The following is a 15,667-nucleotide window of genomic DNA, read 5'->3' on the forward strand; positions in this document are numbered from 1 at the left end:
AGCTCGGTGAGTCTTTGTTCAGCCAGTGATAGTTTCATCTTGGCCTCGTATGAGACTTGGCACAGGGCGGCAAACAGATCAGGCATTGAAATGGCATCTTGCATCGGAGACACAGAAAGGATTGTAGACTGAAGACTTAAGCATTGCGGAAGGTCCTCGATATTCTAGTCATGATGTTGAAACCACTCGATATTTCTTCTGCAATATTCCAGACCCACATAAACACACACAAAAATTCCTAGGTGAGCCCTAGCAACACTCTGAAGCCTGTGATGCTGTCTCCTCTCTGTCTCTGTCTCCTCTCTGGCATCAGCATAATTGGCACTTGTGATACTCTAAGTCCCCTCCCAACCCTTAATTGAGAATTTCCCTCTTTTTTTGGCAAGGAGAGACTGCCTAGATGTTTTCTGTCTAGTCTCAGGTAATTCAATAGGCTGCACTAGGATGGCATCCTTAGGTGGTGACGTCTATGGCGAAGGACTATTGCTGAAGGGAAAAATCAGTTAAGAAGAGTCATTACAGAAGGGTGGCATCAATGAAGAAAAAGGATTGTAGGAGGGTGGTGTCAGTGGAGAAGAATCATTGTAGGAGGGTACCATCAACAGAGAACAAAATGTGCAAGTGGTCTACCTCAATGGCGTATAACCATTGTAGGAGGGTGGTACCAGTGGAAAAGTGTCATTGTAGGTGGGTGAAACCAATGTAGAACAATCCCTGTAAGAGGAGTAAATCAATGAAGAAGAGCTATTGAAAGAGGTTTGCGCCAGTGAAAAAGAGTCTTTGTAGAATTATGACATCTGAATAAGAGCCATTGCAGAAGGATGATGTCGATGAAGAGGAGGTTTAGTCGAAGCACAACATCAGTAGAGATGAGTCATTGCACGAAGGTTACATGAATTGAGACAAATCATTGTAGGAGGGCATGGTCAATGGCAATGAGCCATTTTATGGCTTTGTTGTTTATGAAAAAGAAACATTGCAATTGTTTAAAGTTAAAGGAGAAGTGCCGCCGTAGAAGGGTGACATCTATGCAATTGCTGTTTTTAGAGCATGACATCAATAGAAAGAGCTGTTTGGGAGGGTGATAGCAAGGAAGAAGTTACATCGTAGGAAAGTGATGTTAATGGAGGAGAGTTGTTGTAGGAAATGGGTGTCAGTTTTAAAGAGCCATTGTGGGACGATGATGTCAAAGGCGAAGACCCATTGCAGAAGAGTGACATCAAGGAATAACCGAGGTTGGAGAAAGGTGATATCAACAGAGTAGACCGAGTCTTTGTTAATTGGTGACTTCGATGAAAACAAACCACTGAGTGTGAGTTCAACAGAGAAGAGTCGCTGAAGGAAAATTATATCATTTGAGAACAGCAGAATAACGGATGTCCATGCAGCAAGTCTTCGAAGCCTTAAGTTTATTGACTCCACTAAAGAGCTGTAGAACCACCAAAACCAACCACTGACACCACCCAGCAACAGCCTTGCCAGCACCAGCGGAATACAGTGACCTCTCGTAACACATGTCTATGACTCTAAAGCAGTGGCGGCTACCTTGTACGGTTGGTGGGGGGGCAGGTGTAAAAAAAAAAAAAAAAGAATTCCTTCCTCCGTGACTCAAGCTTCAGTCTTCTCGCAGGCTTCAGCGCGAGACTCAGCCAATTCCCTTAACCAATCCTGGTGCTGCTCTCACAAGCATGAGAGCAGCACCAGGATTGGTTGGAACAGCCTCACTCAGCGCTCCTAAGAGCCCTGGAGCCTACGCTTTCTCTAACCCAGCTGTCTAAGACAGCTAGGTTAGAGAACTTTAAAATGTGTATGTCTTGCAGGCCGTTGCAAAGGCCGGCCAAAGGGAAATGTGCATTTTAAAGCGCACAGCTCCCTGCTGCCACTCAGCAGCACTGGCTCCGCCCTGTCCTGACGGTTAGGGGGTCATTAGGATGACGGGCAGACTTAGTCCACCCGCCATCCTATCCAAGGCGACCGGGGCGGAAAAGCGGCTGACGGTCTTTCCGTCCGCCGCGGTCCCCCCCGCCATAGTAATATGGCGGGGTAAATGGGTGGCGGGCGGATAAAGATGTATGGCGGATCGCCAACGCCTGCATGGCGGTGGTGATCCGCCAGACATCCTAATGGGCCCCTTAGTTTGGGATGGGTTGCTGAAAAATAAAATGGCAATAAATAAACTTTATTACAATTTTATTTTTCAGCTCTGACCTGGGGCTTTTTTCAAACTAGCTAAAGTACACTAGGTTGCAAGGTGACATGTCACTAGCTGTTGGTGTAACATACCCAGCCAACCCAACATACCCCTTGATATAACCTCCAGCTGTCTAGAGGTGTTTCATCGGTATACAGCACGCAGCTTTACACATACTACTGAGTACAGCAAGTATTTATTTATTTTATTTTATTTATTTCATTTTATATAGCGCATTATCACCCCAAGGTCTCTAAGCGCTTGTACAAAAGGAAACCAGCACTACGAAAGCAGATGTCTGACTTATAACACTCCCCATGCTTCCCGAAAAAGTATTGTTTTTAATGTTCGGCGGAATAGCAGTAGGTTAGACTCCTTACGGAGATTAGTTGGTAATTTATTCCATGCTGCAGGGAGCAAAGTGGAGAAAGCACGCCCGCCCAAGGTGGACAGGCGGAAACGTGGATTAGCCAAGAGAGTGGCTTCAGAGGACCGCAGCACCCTACCAGGGGTATAACCAGTAAGTCTGGTTTTGATGTAGCTAGGCGCATTACCGTAGAGTGCCTTGTGTGAGATACACAGTCCTTTGAACAATGCCCTCTGTCTAACAGGGAGCCAATGTAACTGATGCAGGAGAGGGGAAGCACGCGTTTTCCTTGGCTTCTTAAAAATCAGTCTCGCTGCATCGTTCATTACCGTCTGCAGCCTCGTAAGTTGTCGCTGGGGTAGCCCTAAATACAACACATTGCCATAGTCCAGACGTCCCAGGATCATAGCTGACACAGCGCTTCTTAAGGTGGAAAATGACAGCAGTTGAGAGATCTTACGAAGCTGTCTCAGAAGACCAACACATGTGCCAACCACTACAGACACCTGTTTGTTCATGGACAGATTACTGTCAATGTGGATTCCCAGGCTTTTCACCACGGTTGCTGGTTCCGGCGTCCTGCCCAACTCTTTGGGCCAGAAACCGTCATTCCAAGGGTTGCCCGAGATGGCTATGGGCAGCACCTCGGTTTTGTCCGGATTGATCTTCAAGGAGTTGGCGGACATCCAGTTTACTGTGTATCTTAAGATGTTATGCAACCTGGTTTATGCCCCTGGAGAGTCCCCTAATTGGATGATGATCTGCGTGTCGTCAGCATAGTTAAAAATCTGACACTCCATCTGATTAAGAGCAGAAATTAGTGGCTGCAGGTAGATGTTAAAAAGGAGTGGTGAGAGGGCAGAGCCTTGCGGCACTCCACGGGTGATAGCTGCTGACGTTGAAACTAGGCCGGACAACTGCACCTTCTGCAATCAATCTTGCAGGAAAGAGGTGAGCCAGCCTAGTGCGGGGCCACCTATGCCCAGATCTCTCACACGTGACAGCAGTTGACTATGACAAACCGTGTCAAAAGCCGCGGAGAGATCGAGTAGCACCAGGGCCCCAGGGATCCTCTTGTCAGCTCTGCACCTCAGTTCGTCTAAAATAGACGCCATCACCAACTCCGTGCTGTGAAATGCCCGGAAGCCGGCCTGATTTTGCTCTAGCAGATCGTTAGTCTCCAAGTGCTTTGAAAGATGGGACAGCACATGTTGTTCCAAGACCTTTGCTAAAAAAGGTAATTGGGAGATAGGCCTGAAATTTTTTAGGATTTTTGTATCCGCCCCTGGCTTCTTTAGCAGCGGAATCAGCCGGGCCTCCTTAAACATAGCCGGAACTTGTCCAGTTTCCAGAGACTTATTGAGGAGGTTGAGAACGTCCTCCTCCATCCCTGGCATAGCTAACTTAAAGACTCTCGGGGGGCAAGGATCCCCTTGGGAACCTGACTTTACCCTCCCTACCAATTTTGCTAGCATCTCCTTCGTAATCAAGGGGAAGCTATTCAGGGTGTGATCAACTTTGGGAGTAAGAGGCTTAACTTGAAGCGAGCATTCCAGAACAGGGGTGCGAGAAATTTCTGACAGGAGATCTACATCATACAAGTCATACATTAAGTGGCAGCATTATGAACATAATGGCCATAGGAGCTCCATTCTCATCTGGATGTCACGGCAGACCTGTGAATAAACACAGTTTGAGACCTTGTTCCTGCTGCTACTAATAAAGTTTGTTCAAACACGAAGGTGCGACGGCCTGTCGTCATCATTAGAAGCCACGTGGTTTCATTTGCTGTGATGATATACGTCACTTTCAATACGCGTCTAATGAAAGGGCGCCTCTGCCGTCCTGTGGTTGACGGGGATAGCACCTCTTCTCCACGAGAATGACACTTTCTGACAGGCGGTCTGAGGCAGCCCCAGCTCAGCCGCTCACTCTTTCAAGGGTTAACTCTCTTCACTGCTATTTTAGCGCTTTCACTCCGCGACTCATTCTTTCAAGCAAACCACAGTGACATTTCAGAGATAGACGCGGAGGAAAAGGTCATTTCCTGCTCGGTGCCAGCAGGCTGAGCCCGCGAGCCCCTCGGGCATGCAAGCCTTGCAGCTCCCATAAGCCCTCGCTGCTGCTCTGTTGTTTCCTGCGCCTTCTCCTGGGTACACCAGACCCAGCAGATGAGCAGGGCAGCACGTGCAGGCACTACCAAATATCACATTTTACGTGGCATTCGAAAAAGGTGGATGCAGGCCGCTGGCACAGTGCCACCGCACGGGTCCCAGATTCTAGAAACTGTGACCCAAATGTGTGCAGTTCCTGAGCGCCGCCCTTCGTCCTGCCAACACCACTTTAGGGTTTATTTACAAACCCCTTGCGCCACTGGTACGTCCCTATTTATATGGGAAAACTGCAGGAGAGAGAAACTACAATGCACAGGTGTTCTGCCATTCTGGGACCGAGATCCCTACGGAGCCCATGAATTACAGAACCGTCTGCTAGCACTGTCCGTTCATGGCCCAGATTCACTAAAGTGGCTCGTGGGATTTACTTTCCAGCGCAAGAGGTGTTTTGCTCTGCAAAAGTGCCCTTTCTCAGCTTGAAACGACCTTTGCGCTGCTTTGTGTCAAGTGCGTCGGATCAGCACAATCAACTGTATGTTCTTACATAAAGCTCAATACACTAAATAGTCAGACCAGGCTCTGTGTCAAAAACTAAAGTTTGACTTTGACTTATATCTGCTATATACCTATACGTACGTCTGTACGCTCATCCTGTTCTACCTCAGCTGCAGCAGAGCCTATTCACACTTCGCCCACTGGATGTTTAACCGGTTTTGGGTTGTTTTATTTACCTGCTGCTGTGGATTCCAGGACACCAACAGGATTCAGCAACCCAACAAATTTCTTGCAGTATCGCGTGGACTCACTTCTCCTCTGTTGGTTTGTGTGACCTGACCTGCTACCACTGGTCCCCTTGGGGGCCCAGCGTGGCCTGTTCCTGCCATGAGTCGAAGGGTGGGCTTTCGCTGGAGGCCTGATCAGTGGCCTAATATGCATGGTGAGAAGTAAAGGGTGCCCTGATATCAAGGATCCTTCTGAACAGGCAGTCCAGCGTTGGGGAGGTGTTATTTCTCTTTTGTTTGCTTTACATAAAACCATACTTGATGTATTGTGTGAACAATCCAGCTCATTCTTTGTGCAGACAGCAAGCAGAAAATGAGTAAACTTTCTTCTCTCTGAACTCTGGCTGATCTTTTTCTCTTTCATCAACCTATCATTAGTAAGCTCTGCCAAGCTCCAATTGATTAAGAAGCATTAACCTCTCATCACAGAATTAAACTGCAGCACAATTGGACCCATTCCTTTGCATGCACCTTTAGCAAAGAACTGAGGCCTACTTGAGGCAGGGGTAAACAAGAGGAAATGTGCCCAATTCTCAAAAACAACGAAACATTGCTTGTGTGCAGCAGAGCACAGCACACATCCGATGTGTGGGATCCTTCTGGCTATGTCCAGGCATTGTCATATTTACTGGAAGGGTATGCTTCCAGTACAGATCATATTCTAGGCAATTCCATTCACCTCTGCACCAGGGTGTGGTGCATTGCACCTCACAAGGAAGCCTTGTAAGAGTGCCATAGCAAGGGAGACAGCAGCAGCAAGCCAAGACCCCATCCCTTAATAATGCAACATTGAGACCACCTACCAAGAGCTCCAAAGATGCAAGCCCGCTCACTTACTGTTCCAGTTCTTGATAGTGCCAATACAATTTAGGAACCCACTGTGATTAGGTAAGCCGGTTGGACCACATCAGGCTATAGCTAGCCCTGAGAGTATTTAGAAGCCTGAGCACAGTCAACATTGTTTATTTTGAAACTTAAGAGGGAAGCAATGTTTACTTTGCAATTATTGGGCAAAGCAGCACATGGGCTACAGACATTGCTAGGCATTAAAGGGGTGGCTAGTTGAATGGCAATAAACTTTCATCCCGAATGAAGTACAGAAACATCTAGGTGTAAAGTGTGCAAAGTAACTGCCATCTCCAGGAGAAGGGGTAAATATGTAGGATTGATTATTTTAGATCTATCTGCAGTTCTTTAAAAAAATAGTTCTAGTGGTTTTAGCTCTCTCTCTAGTTTGTGACCCAATCAATGGCAGAGTGTCAACTGATCCCTTTGGTCCAGCAAATGGAAATGCAAGATCTGCAGCTCATACTTGTGAAGTATCCATTCTACTCAGAGAGTGTTCACCAGGCCAGAACTGAAAGCTAGGGGTTGGAAAAGGTACAAATGACCCCTGGCGATGCACAGAGCTCATCCCGCCCCATTGCTGCATATTATTTATATGTTCCCTTTGGTCCAGGTGATCACGGATGGTGACCTCCATGTCAATCTGGCAAAAATGATTCTCATATCCCACTCAGTCTACATAGAGCCTCCGGTGACAAACTGCAGGGGGATATGCAATGCAGGAATCAGCACCACAGCTGGGGATATTGACTTTGCCTTAGCAGCAATAAGATGCCGGTCCTTTACCTATGCAGTGCTTGAGACCAAAGGGCTGACCCTGGTCCTCCAGTCAATAAAGTAATTTAGCATATCACTGTGCACTAAATGTTTATTTATGATTTTTTATTTTGTGAACAAGTTATACAGGAACAATATGCCAAACATAAAGTACATTGAACTATTTTTAAATAATAATCTATGCGAACTACTGCTTTACTGACAACAACCAGTGGAAGACAGATCCAGTCTTTGATATTGGCCAAGTCTGGCACCTGGACCACTGGGTGGCTCATTTAAAGCAAAATGTTAGGTCTGTAGTAAAATAAAGATATGTTACGATAATAGGGAGACAGAATATTGTAGAGGGAATTGTATATTTGCAAGTGTGCCTTTGCTACACTTAACTCTACATATATCGATCTTACTTAGATGAAAACTTAAAAGTACATGTATACTTATGCATGTATATTTGTGGAGCTTCACAATCGTTTGGTAGTTCGAAATGTTTGCCCCCGTTATTCTGACATACAACTGAGATACAAGTATGAGATACAGACAAGAAAAACGCTTGTCGTACCAATCTGGGTGATCTCCAAAAGAGGATGCAATATGGCATGGCCTGCAGATAATAGGGCACGCACACATAGAGGTCTCACTTTAACATGATTTTGTGAGTGACAAGGACGTACAGCTTTGCTGAGTAAGACAAGTGAACATGAGCTGAGCTGGAGGCCAGATATTAGAAGCAGAGAGACTGAGAAAATGTATCAGTGTGCAGAAATGTTGTGGTAGAGCTTGGCAGCATAGAATCTATAGTGTGCTTGTCTAGCTATGATCTGTGCGTCTTCGTCTGCATGTCCCTGGGGCATCTTCCGGACATATACTCATAGTATGGTCAAAGAGGATGCTGAGGTGGTGCTTCTGAGTCACCAGGGACTGCTCATAAATCACCACATCCATCTGGTCTGTTTATCCTTGATCCCGGTAATGACTTTAGGGCAGAAAGCTTGTAATAAACTCGGGAGGGGAGGGGGAGAGGGGGGGGGGGGGGGGTCTGGGCCATTTAAAAAATGGTATGATCTTTCGTGGGGTCCTTTTATTTGTTTTATGTGCGTAGATATAGGGTGAGTCAATTCATAAGATATCAGGGAGCTTTCTGAAGAACACCTTGAATGTGAACCTGCTGTGGTGGAGAGAATGCAAGAGTAGAAGAAAGAACTAAGAGGCAAGTTGGGGGAAGCAGAGAAAAGCGCAGTAATGGGTTAAAGATGAAGGTGGATGTATGGTGGTTGAAAACCTGGGTAAAAGCTTATATTTAAAGTTCCATTTTGAATATCTGTTTTCATCATGATTCGACAGTGACATTTTGCGGGGTTCGTGATCATTTTAGCTAGAAAGTTCAAACGGCAAAAAGTAATGGGTAAGAGAAGAGGGTCAAAATGAGGAGCAGGGTAAAGTTAGGTAAGAAAGGAGATTACAAAAAGTTGGGGCTGCACTATTCTACAAAAAGATAAAAGATCTACTACACATAGTATATCAACAGGAAGGCATTCCAGACTCGTAACCATGGGTAGACAAAGCTTGGGTCAAGTTTTGGAATTTCATTGTGCAAGAGATGTGGAGTTGGGGCATGACCTTATTGGGCGTGATGACCAAGCCCCCCAAGATATGAAGATAGAGGGTAGATAAGGACAAGGGTTATGTTTTAAAGCTTGGATGTTGGCGGCAACTGAAGTGGGATAGGGTAGGAAGCCAGTGGAAGTCAATAACGACTGGACTTACACGAAGTCTCTTACAACCAAGGTCAGTCGGTCTTGTAGCGGGTCCAATGATGGCTTTGGGTGAAGAACAATAAGAGGAGGAAGCCTGAGGAAAGCTCATTCCTTCCATTCCTAACAGTGACCAATATATTGGATAGATGGGGAAGTAGCATATTCAATTTTCTTAAGGAGCCTCAGGTGTAATAGGGAGGTTTAAAGACTTTGCCAAGATGTTGTAGGAAGGACATAGTAGGTTGGGAATGATAACCAATAGTTGGTGAAAAGACATGTGGGTGGTAGTTGTATAAAGAGAGCGTTCAGTGTACATATTTACATCAATACTTAGCTTTATGCCGGTGTAAGCAAACTTGTGCAAAAAAGAGATTACCAACTTCACATTTCTTTTCCCCTCACAATTGAGGAAAACAAACCAAACTTACTATATAGTTTTACAGTTAGCCTTTTCGGCTTGCTCACTTTGGGGTCATCGTATCTGGCAGTTGCTTGTCTCTCGTGTGTGCCGGTCGTCAATGCGTCCAATTTCCGTAACGGACGCGAAAAGCACTCAACGCTGGATCGCGCATGGAACAAAACAGGCAGGATACAGTCGATTACTTCAACTAGTGATGTGTAGCACCCCGCGCAGGAATGCGCCCATTTGAGAGCAGCAAATGGACAGACAGCGAGTGAGATAAATAATTGATAAGGGTGCCAACACGAGGAAAAGATCTAATGAGATAAAGACACAGACGAAGTAGTGAAAAAAAACGTACGATTGTGGACCGGCGTAATGCTGGAATACAGATAAACAAAAGAGACAGAGCCCTGATGAGAACCCAGAAAGTAACGAAATTGGGTTTGAAACGCGTCGGCATTTAAAACAGAAATGCATTAATTTGCTGTTTATTGAATGATAAATGCTTTTGTGTTGACTTTGTCCGTTGGGTTTAAAATATAACCAGAGAGCATTTTGTGAAAATTAATTTATGGTTGACAGAAGTCTTTATGAAATGTATAGTGTATATATATGTATTGTTGAATTTTGATGTATTTGTATTTATGTAGAAAGTGTCAAATGTGTTAATGTTTTGTGTTTTTTTCAAACAAGAAAAACCTAAAAATAATGAAATAAAAATCAAACAGGTATAAAGTGGATATACCGAACAAACTATATAGTAAGTTTGGTTTGTTTTCCTCAATTGTGAGGGGAAAAGAAATGTGAAGTTGGCAATCTCTTTTTTGCACAAGTATTGATGGTCCAGCCAACTCCGCGCCCCAGGACCTAACTCCATTTTTTTAGAAAGGGAGTAAGCAAGCTAGCTTGTTCATCAAAGACCCCAGGACCTCCCATGTTGAGAGGGAGTTTGGGGCTTGTTCTCAACAATGAAGTAACTTTAAAAAAATGCTCCCTAAGAAGCAGGGTTTGGTTTATCAGAGCATCTCAGGGTGGAGACTGGGAGCGCTAAGATTTGCCTGAAGTGCGAGTACAGCAGAAGTTCATTCAATGAAGAGAAGAAGGCATGGGTACCATCGCAAACTATGAAGAGAGCTAAGAAAAGGGAGAAGTGAAAGAAGAGTAAAACTAAACAAGCATTAAAAATGCAATAGGTCTCGCCTTTTATTAAGTTAAAGCCATTTGCTTTGCTATACAATACCATTAGCAAAGCAAATGGCTTTAACTTAATAAAAGGCGAGAACTATTGCATTATCAATGCTTGTTTTACAAAATCTACAGTCTCTTTATTTGTAATATCACGTCAAGAATCACCTTCCGCCTCCTCACCCACGCACACAAAGCTCTACACGATCAAGGCCCGAGCTACCTCAACAGCCGAGTCAACTTCTACGCTCCCAAACGCCACCTCCGATCAGCCAACCACGCCCTCGCCGCCGTCCCCCGCATCCGAAGAGCGACTACAGGAGGAAGGTCCTTCTCCTACCTGGCCGCCAAGACCTGGAACTCCCTCCCGACCGACCTGCGCCTGACCCAAGACCACCTCTCCTTCAGGAAGAAGCTGAAGACCTGGCTGTTCGAGCAGTAGCGGCACCCCCCCCCCCCCAGCGCCTTGAGACCCTACGGGTATGTAGCGCGCTTTATAAGTGTCACTGATTGATTGATTGATTGATTGATGGGCTGTGATTAATTGCAGATAGTTGTTCAAATTTTTCAATTCTGTTCTCGATGAGTAGTTTTACTCTCATATGCAATTACTATCAGCATCTGAAGCTTGCAGTATAACGAAAGTACATATGGTCTGATGATTTTATTCTGGAGGATGATTTTTTGTATTTTATTACGTGCTTTTATGATTTCTGAAGTAAAATGGAATGTTTATTTTATTTATTTATTTATTTATTTCGCATACTTTTAGAGCGCAGACCTGTCACCCAGAGGGCATCCTGGCGCTTTGATCAGAGAACCCACCGCACAAGACCAGAGCAGACGCGCAGCCATTACTTGGGAAAGAGATGAGTTTTTAAGGCTTTCCTGAATGGAAGATAGTCCTTGCAGCTCCTGAGAGTGAGTGGGAGAGAATTCCACAATTTAGCTGCCGCCACTCTAAATGAGCGGCTGCCCATCCTCGCTCTTTGAAACCTAGGCACCACCAGAAGGTGAGCCGATGACGACCGCAGAAGCCGTGGGGCAGAATACCATGCAAACATGTTTTGTAGTGGAATGGGGCCTAAGAGGTGAACCGCTCTAAATACCAAACAGGCCGCTTTGAATTGGACCCGTAGTTCTACCGGGAGCCAGTGCAGGTCACGAAGCGCAAGAGTAGAAGAGCTGGATCTGGGTCGTGAAAGGGCCAGTTTAGCAGCCATATTCTGCACCCTCTGCAGTTTCCCAATCAGATTTTTTGGGGCCCCCAAAAGGAGGCCATTGCAGTAATCCAGCCGACTTAAAATAGTCCCACGGACTACCTCCGGCCTGGATCGAGCAGGAAGCAGAGGCAAAACTCTGTGGAGCATACGGAGCAGCATCATACATGTTCCCGTGGTTTTATTAACATGTAGGTCAAGTTGTAAGTTAGGGCCGAACATGACCCCTAAATTACGGGCTGACTCCGATGCCGACACCGGTTCGGAAAAAGTGCTGGGCCAGAAGTCGGTAGGTAAAGCCCGCGGGATCCGGTCAGTGGAGCAGTGGAGCACCTCCGTCTTCGAGCTATTAAATTGCAAAGAATTTGCTTGAAGCCAATCCGCTGTAGCTGCCATGCAGCGATGGAAGGTGTTCAGCGAGATTGCATTGCTTCCTTCCAAGGAAAAGACCAGCTGAGTGTCATCGGCATAATTAAATGCCGAGACCCCAAAAGATTTTATTAGCTGGACAAGCGGACGGAGGTACAGGTTAAACAATAGCGGGCTGATGGCCGAGCCCTGTGGCACCCCCTGTCCGATTTTCCTTGGCTCCGAGCTAAAAGGCGGAAGTGACACCAGCTGTTGCCTGCCCTCGAGGTATGACATCAGCCAGTCTCTGGCCCCCTCGCAAATCCCGCACTCTTCCAGCCTCTGAACCAGGGTCCGATGGCAGACCGTGTCGAACGCGGCCGACATGTCGAGCAGCACCAAAAAGGCTGCCCGACCACTGTCGACACGCGAACGCAGGTTATCCAACACGGTCACAAGTGCGGTCTCCGTCCCGTGACCAGGTCGGAAGCCAAACTGGGCCTCATCGAACCACCCAATATGTTCCAGGTAGCCGGAGAGAGAGCGAGTTACCCATTTCTCCAAGATCTTGATTGGAAAGGGAAGCAAGGAGATCGGCCTGTAGTTGGAAAGGACAGCTGGATCCAGGGTTGGCTTTTTTAGCAGAGGCGACACCACTGCTAGTTTCCAGCAGCCCGGGACAGAAGCCGATTCCAGAGATTGGCGACAGATTGAAAACAGAGGCGGGAACAGTTCTTCCTGAAAAGTTTTCCAAAATTTGGGGGGCAGTGGATCGAGCGGAGATCCAGATGACACCGAACAAGCCGTTTTACAAAATTCTTCAAAGGACGGGAGAGGGAAGGAGTCCAACCGCGGTGGTTTGGGTGAGATGATCAAATCGCCCGCCCCAAAGGCCGCAGCGGCCGGCTGGGGTCGACTGGGTGAACAACCCGGAGCTCCCACGCCGGCTGGCTGGGGTCGACTGGGCTGCCCCACCGGAGCTCCCACACCGACTGGCTGGGGTCGACTGGGTAAGCTGCCCGGAGCTCCCAGATCGGCGACACTTGTGCTCCAATGGGGTCGACTGGGCTGCTCCACCGGAGCTCCCTCGCCAACTGGCTGGGGTCGACTGGGTGAGCTGCCGGGAGCTCCCAGATCGGCGACACTAGTGCTCCATTGGGGTCGACTGGGCTGCTCCACCGGAGCTCCCTCGCCAACTGGCTGGGGTCGACTGGGTGAGCTGGCCGGAGCTCCCAAATCAGAGACACTAGTGCCTCTCTGGGGTCGACTGGGCTGCTCCACCGGAGCTTCCACGCCAACTGGCTGGGGTCGACTGGGTGAGTTACCCGGAGCTCCCAGATCAGAGACAACAGTGCTTGTCAGGGGTCGACTGGGCTGCTCGCCCGGAGCTCCCATAGCCGTCGGTTGGGGTCGACTGGGTGAGCTGGCCGGAGCTCCCCGAACAGAGACAGCAGTGCTTGTCTGGGGTCGACTGGACTGCTCGCCCGGAGCTCCCATAGCCGTCGGTTGGGGTCGACTGGGTGAGCCGCTCAGAGCGCCCAGATCCAGAACCCCGATGACCCTCTGGGGTTGGCTGCCCGGGGCTCCCTGCCCCCTGTCAGTAGGGCTCGCAAGGCAGGCCTCCTCAGTTGCAGGAAGTGTTAGGCCAGCCAGAATCTTAGCGGTCTTCTCCTCGAAGGCCAGCGCCAGCGAGTCGCATAAAGCCTGAGAGGCTCGCACGGAGTTAGCCGCGCAGACCGGGTGGGACAAGTCTTTAACAATCTTAAACAAGGCTTGAGATTTATTAGGCGCCTGTAGTAAGGATGTTTGTATAAAAGACGTCTTGGCCTGCTTGATCTGCTCCTTGAAACCTCTCAGTGCAAGTCTAAACAGGACTTTAGCCGAGGGGGAGTAATCCCTTCTCCATGCTCTCTCTGCCCGTTTACAGCTCAGCTTCAGGTGTTGTAGCTCCACCGTAAACCAAGGAAAGGCCCGATTCGCCCTCGCTCTTGCTTTCCGAAGAGGCACGATGTTATCGAGTGACTCGGTAATAGACCGGCAAAAGGAGGAGTAGCTGTCTTCCACTGAGTTCCTCAGGCCAAAATTGGCAGATATCAAAGAGGGTAGAGGCGCTAGACTGAGCAGTCTAGACCACGGTCGACCCACTTGCGAGAGTCCCACCCCTGAAACCTCCGGGGGATTGTTCCCAAGGCATAGGGAGAAGACCACCAGCGCATGATCCGTCCAATATTGGACTAAGATGTCAATGATCACCGCCAAGTGGGCGCCCGCAAAGATGAGGTTGAGCATATGGCCACCCCTATGAGTCGGGGAGCCAACCAGTTGTTGCAGGTGGATATCGGCCAAAGCCTGGCAGAGTGAGGTAAAAGCTCCATCTAAAGGGCCCCCCTGCCAGAGATTAAAATCTCCCAGGACAAGTAGATTAGAATGAGTGTTGGAAAGATCATACACTAGGTCCAGGAACTCCGGCAGCGACGAGGCCGAACCCGGCGGTCTATAGCATAACACGCCAGATAGCAGCGTTCTCTCTGGGTTACTGAATGAAAAGCCCATGAGCTCGAAACCCGAAACTTCGCCGATTTTAAGCTGAGAGACATCCAGCTGTTCGCGGAAAATAATACCAATTCCGCCGCCACGATTCAGTGGGCGCGGAGTATGGATAATTTTGAAGCCCGGGGGACAGGCCAGGCCGAGTTCTACTAGGCAGTCCTCCCAAGTCCAGGTCTCCGTCATAAACAACACATCCAACCCGGAGGATTCAACCAGGAAGGCGATCTCCGTGTGGTGTTTGCAGAGTGACCGCACATTAAGCAACCCACAGAGGAGTGGCTGGGGCGGCGAACGAGTGCAGGGACCGTGTGTTGCAGGGTCACGCGGTGGTCTCAAAGCACACAGGTCTGAGTGGGAGTAAACCCGAGGGGAAGGGAGCAGGTTGCCAGAGGCAGCGGCCCTATGCGCGTCCGTTGCGCGAACGGGCGCAAACGGGCTTACCTCTGGCTCACCTCCGGCGCGTCTACGGCGCGTCCGCTGCGCGCCGTCGCTGCGCGCCAGTCCCTCCGCCATGTTAAGAAGCCTGACCAAAAGGTCACGTGGGTCCTGGCAGGGCGAGTGGCTCTCCCTCAGCAAGATGGCGCTCCCACAGAGAGAGCTTCCCCCAATCAAAAATGGCGCTCTCCGATCGGCGCGAGGAATAAACAGTGCCCCCGAGTCCCTTCTAACCCACAAGTGTGGGTATGCAGCGTTATATGCGGGTAAGTGGCTCCCTCAGTTCCCACTAAGCGGAAAAACAGGAGGAAAAGGAAAGTTACAGCTAGCGCCCAGCGCAAACACAATAAAGTTAAAAATATTAAAAACAAGCCTAGCTGTTCAGTCAGCAGCGCGAGTGCAGCGCGAGTGCAGGGTTTAGATCTAGCAAGGCAAAGTGAGGAGGTGCTACTTATAGTGCCTCCGCCTCCTATGCGTGGGTCCTGGCAGGGCGAGTGGCTCTCCCTCAGCAAGATGGCGCTCCCACAGAGAGAGCTTCCCCCAATCCAAAATGGCGCTCTCCGATCGGCGCGAGGAATAAACAGTGTCCGGCAGACTATCATCTCCCTCTACCCACCAAGATTGTCCCATAGGTCACTTTATAAAATCCTCTCATTTTGAAGGCAGAGAAATAAAAGTAAACCCTAACCTCCCTT

The sequence above is a fragment of the Lissotriton helveticus genome, chromosome 5_1 (assembly GCF_964261635.1).
Source record: "Lissotriton helveticus chromosome 5_1, aLisHel1.1, whole genome shotgun sequence".
In the NCBI taxonomy this organism is placed as follows: Eukaryota; Metazoa; Chordata; class Amphibia; order Caudata; family Salamandridae; genus Lissotriton; species Lissotriton helveticus.